At 33.3% G+C, this 6000-nt stretch overlaps 1 protein-coding gene across 1 annotated transcript in view; it reads left to right on the top strand.

The window, feature by feature from the left end:
* Nucleotides 1–674: 674 nt before the first annotated feature.
* LOC113237368 (heparan sulfate glucosamine 3-O-sulfotransferase 5) overlaps nucleotides 675–6000 on the top strand; it is a 53588-nt gene continuing 48262 nt past the window's right edge. The window contains exon 1 of the mRNA XM_026473791.1: nucleotides 675–956. The gene's annotated coding sequence lies outside the window, so the exon portion shown is untranslated. The remainder of the gene's footprint in view (nucleotides 957–6000) is intronic.

Raw genomic sequence — 6000 nt, 5'->3', positions numbered from 1 at the left:
ACAAACTAAACGAATAAAAAATCAGTAACAATAAACAAGAATACAACAAAAAATAATATTAATAATTACGCGAGTCATTTTTACTATTATCTAACTAAATTCTTGCTACTTAAATTGCAAGTAAAATAACAATATTGAAAAATAAAAAACCAAAATGTGCTTATTTAATATGCTTAGTACCATAATCATTGTTCGGTTCTTTAAGATCGCGTAACCAAACTCTCTTACTTAGGGAGCAACCTAAACTCAACAATCGATTTTAACCACCTTGTGAAGTGTTTAGCTGAATAGGGACGCTGTGAGATATAAACCACGGCAAACATTCGTGTTCACACCGTGACGCTGGCAACACCGGCTCTGAATCTGTCCGAGTTTTATGTTGCTCCTGCTAAAGCTACAACTTGCAAGCGAAATACGGCTTAAAGATCACGGTCATAAAGTTCAATAAAAAGGGGCAATGTTGTGCAGCGTTTGAGTGAAGTACTTGTAACGTCAAAAATCGACAATGGAATTTGATGCTTTTGCATCGGATTGTAGAGTCGGAGTTAGAGTGTAGAGCGAGCATGAAAGCGAGGGAAATGCAAGTTTGGTAGAGGTCTGGTAGGGGCGTATGATGGCTGACGGTGTACGTGCGGCCGCGGCGTGTTTATTCTTCCGCGTATATCGACCGGGCCGGGGGCGCGCGCCGGCCGCCAGTCGCCGCCGCCGCTCCGCCCGCGCCGCGTGTGTCGCACGCTCGCTCTCCGCGCCCGCACTCCACCGCCTAGCGCACTAACAACAAATACCTCTTAACATCAACTGTCATCCAAACTATTCAATCGGAAAGAACTCTCTACTCAAAAGTTCGGACAACAAAAGAAAAGCCCGCGAGTGCTTGAACATACCAAAAGATTTTTTTGTATCATGTGAGATTGTACTAATGCTAGGTTGCAGATCTTTAGGCAGCTGTTCGAACGGTAAGATCTACTTTTATTAAGATAAGAAAAATTTAATTATAAAAAATAATCTCTGACCTGGCAAAAGGTTACATTGCATTATTCTTGATATTAAAGTTTTATAAATTTTATTTCCAAATTATATTATTGGTATATCTTTTTATAAGGGTCGAAATAAAGACTTATATTTTGTTGTGATTCCAAATAAATGTGTTGTAATTTGAATTTTTTATTAGATAGTCTATTTTGCTACGCGCGTAGTACGTTCATCGTCTCGCCTACGGCGTAGAGCAGCCACAACACAGCCGCAATGCTCGCGTAGCAGTTACTGTCACTTTTGCAGTCTACTTCCGCTGTGATATAGCAGATGAAATTTTCATTTTTGTAAATAAACAGGTAATTGGTAATAAGGTGCTATTTTTTTACTGTACACTTTCCCTGTAAGATTTTTCTCCTTTTCTTTTTCGACATTTGTAATCTTTTGTATGAAACTTTTATTTTCATTTTTTTCCAGGTATCTCGTGAAAATGCTGGAATGTATTGAAAATATATAAATTACGGAATAGGACGTAGTAAATATATTTACTTTAATTATAGTGATTATGCAAAGAACCTTTGCGCTCTCGGAAAATATTACATTTATGACTTGCTGATATCAAACAATAGTCCCTTGAGATATTAAATTTCACCGATAATGAATATAGTATCCTCAAAGAAAGAAACAAACGCGGCTATTATCGAAAAATAATTATTATCATGGGTATCAAAAAAATATTTTGTTAATTATTCGCGTTGAAATAAGAAAAATCTTCATAACAGAAACACTTATATTGTTTATAATACAATTTTATTAGATTCCAAACAAAACGAACTGGCGGATCGCCTCAAAAGTCCAAAGATTTCGTCATTTAATAATTAATAGAAGATATGGTAGTAATAGAAGTTGTAGTAGATATAGTAGGTAAATAATACATCTACTACAACTATTATAACTACTAATAATAGTATGGATAAATATGTGGAAACGTAACTAAACAATTATCTAGTCAGCAAAATATAATAAAATACAAGCAGCAAATGAACAAGATAGAAACAAAATGTAATAGATACGACTTCTGTTTTGATTTCTTTATTCTATCATCATATATTAATGCAGTTAAAACAAACATGTATTTAAAAGTACTTCTAAGTTAAATTTGTCACATATTCACTTAAAAATTCATTAACGTAAGGAAAACACTTACTTCTGTGCTTGATTAATTCTACTGCTTACAGTACAACATAGCAAAATTACATACATAAGTAATAAACGAAATAGTATCCTAAATATTATATATTTGATATAAAAGAACATATATTATTTTAAGTACTCAAAACGTTAAACTATTTCCTGCAATTCTAGCGTGGGAATCATTAAGTGACAAAAATAATATTTTAGAATAAAAAAAAATTGCTTTGTAATAAAATTTCAATTTCATGCTGGAGTCTCCATCTGTATCTTATTGGTCCAACATTGTTAAATATTTATTATAGTATATATGTAATAATTATTACATGTTGTACATCGCCTGTTAATTATTCTGAGCCTATCTGAAGCCTTCAGATTGACGCGTAGAGAACGCCTAATGGCATTGAGTCCATTATTTGTACTGTTTTGTGTGCATTAAAGTTTAAGTAAATAAATAATAATCTCAGTACAGAGTACTAAAAAACCGACCTCAACCGTACGTGGAATTACGTCTATTTGCTAAGTTTTATTGAAATATCCCATAGTTCGCCACTATACAGGACTTGACACTGGAGATAATAAAAAATCGGTTCTCACTACTCAAAGTATATCGAGAGAAAAACGCCTTGAATTGGAGAAATAGCAAAATCAACCATTAAAGTAATTGCTCCTAAATTAATGTTAGGCGCTATTTATGTAAATGAATCTTCATGCGTGAACAACCCTTCAAGGTGGATGATTCTTCAATATACCCCCTTTCCAACAAAAAAAGAATCATGAAAATCGGTTCACAAATACCGGAGTTATTGCGTAACATACATACAAAAAAAAGAAAAGAAAAAAGAACATGCAGTCGAATTGAGAACCTCCTCCTTTTTTGAAGTCGGTTAAAAATAAGTGCCATATGCGCACCTTTCACCTGATGTGAAGCAAGTGACCAAAAGGTCGATGATAGAGCATACACACGACATAATGCCTATTCACTTGTCTTGACAGTAATATTATTATATGAGCTCAATTGAAACTCACTGTGCCCGTAGCAAACGAACATTATATGAGTTGAACCACACAGTTGCCGTAGCATACTACGGTGCGTAACAGCGTAGCAACCGCGGCGTAATTAGCTTAATGTTACAGCCATCTGTTTCTACAAACAATAATCAAAATTTTGTGAACAACGTTTATAACCTTCCTATTAACGCTCCATTAAGTGAATAGTACAACACATTTTTAATTGCAGTACACAGATTTAAAATATAAATTACAGAACAATTTCAATTTTTATGTCGATTTTGTTTATTTTTGGGTGAATTTATCAATTCATCACTAAGCGTTTTTATCAAGAAAAAATTCTGTATTTGTAAAAACATATAATCATTGTATTTACTGTCAACTTCTAAGTTTACTACAGGTCATATAAAAAGAAATATTTTAAAGTAGAATACACAAAATGACAGTTCGGTACAAATCTTTTATCGTTGGTCACATTCACCACGTGTTTTCATTGTCATCATACAAATGGCCCCTACTACCCACGTGTTGGCGTTTTTCAGTTTATTTTGCTTTACGTCGCCAACTTTCCACCATTGTGTGGCACTTACACCATTTATCAACGTGTTAAAGGGTACAACAACGCCTAGTTTCCGCACCGGTCGACCCTTTGTGAATTTAATTATCTACAGCCGTTTAAAATTAGAACAAATTGGGGAAACACTCGTAAATCTTACACTAACTCTGTTTCATTCGAAATTACAAGTGTAATAGAGATTTAGGGATGTCTTGTGCTTAATTCATTCTTAATTTGTATTCACGCAATAATTCGATTTTGGAGTCCCTCAAACGCAACATTGCAGACGCCATGCGTATATTAGTGAATTATTAATTCCAATTCACGAAGTTTATTGAAGTCCTTAAATAACTTGCACTGACATGTCTTGGAAACGGTCCAAATTCAGAGCTAACTCAATTTAAATTTGATACATCTTTGGCAATTGATTTAAATAAGTATCTAATGCTTTACTTTGTTTCGTTATTCCAATTATACATTTCACTCTTAACGGTAAATAGATTTTCTTGTAAATTGCAACATAATATGCGTGATCTCCAATGTAAGAAGCGGGGTGAGATCACTAACGAAATAGATTTATTTCACAAACGCTTGTGGAAAATGAGCAGAAGTATTTTTCGTCGTATGCGTTTTATAATATTAGCTTTGGACATTTAGATTATTGACATAATCTAAATGCCCCAGGAATGCTTTCACAAATGGAAGTTTTTCGCACAAATTTAATTTTTTCGTTTTAAGGACACGCTAACATAATATGATATTTTTAACCTATATCTAGGAACATTAGATACATGAAATAGTGAATAATTATTCTTTACGATTTTTTTAAAAAACCTAATTTACAAAACTGAGGAATTCCTAGAACTTTCCCTGAAGGAAAACCAAATTTTTATAATTATTTGGAAGATTCTCTCAATATTTAATTTATCTTCGACATTATACTGAATTTTGTTTTTATATTTTTGCAGTGTCTTAAATGACAATTTTTATGTTTTTTTTAATGTGGTTTTTCAATTAATTTTGTTTGGTTGATTCTATGCATCGAGTATATAACCAGAAATAGCGACGAAATAATCCATCCACCCAACCCATCGGGCAAATGGGCATAATATCACTTTTAAATATCAACTCTCGTTTGCGCTGAAATCACAAATTAGAAAGCTGAAATAGCACAGTGCCAACAACTGACCTGTATGTACGTCACCGTATTCCAAAAATGTTCTGTATTTATTGTAATAAAGGTAATATCTCTAACAATATCTCTAACAAAAGCAAAACATCTAATTACAACGGAATCATAATTCATCGATAATTAAATATTAAACATGTAATTTTTAAATTTTCATCCATTATAGCAAAGTTCTAGTTAAACTGGTTTATTTGAATTGAAACAATTGACAACACCCGTCCAGTGTTTCCAATTTGGGCTGGCCAATCGGAGCGTAGATATCACCGTAATGATTTGGCGGAATAGTCTCCAAACATATTAAATGACATTTCGTCTCTATTTCTGGTTATATACTCGATGATCTTATGTCACGAAATTGTAGTAATAAGGTATTTTCTGTTGTTTTAATTTTTATAGTATTTTGACTTGCGAAATATGATATTTTTTTGTAACAAGGCCAAAAAAGAAATTTAATTGAATTGAATTTAAAAAAAACGCTAATTATGCATTTTTATAGTATTGTTTTTAAGACGATTTTGAACAAACAAAGTTCTCCTAAAGGTGTATCGTATGCTAATATAGTTGGATCGTCGCCAAAGATGCTAATTGTTGCATCCGGAATTTACAAACACAACGATTCCGTAATCCGGGCGTATTTATAACTGAGTATCGGATACATCCGTCTACGACATCCGGGTAAACCTTGACCGGGCGGTGACTTAACGCTGTCTTCAGACCCGCTCATTTATATTTAATGCAATCAGATGGAGGTAGGCTTCGGTAAAGGATTTTCAACCAAACCACAATTTATACCGAATACTTAAGACGTGGGAATTATAACAATTTAGGCACTGTAATCACGTTAATACGGCACGTCCTTGTGATATTTGATGGTTTTTAACTAAAATTCTGTGAACACTCACTGAATTTGTCGCTTATCTATAAATAGACATCTGTAGACAGTTTTATTAAGTACTTAGTAAAAAAAAGACGATCTACAAACCTTCTTGCCGTTGACTCAATTGAAGTATTGTTTTAAGGTCTTCTGGATCTTGAAAAGAGCTTTAATCTTCTTAAAAGCCATAGGAAAAACGTAGTCCGA

Source organism: Hyposmocoma kahamanoa, unplaced genomic scaffold (genome assembly GCF_003589595.1).
Source record: "Hyposmocoma kahamanoa isolate Upper Pololo Valley unplaced genomic scaffold, ASM358959v1 93, whole genome shotgun sequence".
Taxonomy (NCBI): Eukaryota; Metazoa; Arthropoda; class Insecta; order Lepidoptera; family Cosmopterigidae; genus Hyposmocoma; species Hyposmocoma kahamanoa.
Note: the sequence above shows the minus strand (reverse complement) of the source record. Positions and strands in the feature narration are given on the sequence as shown.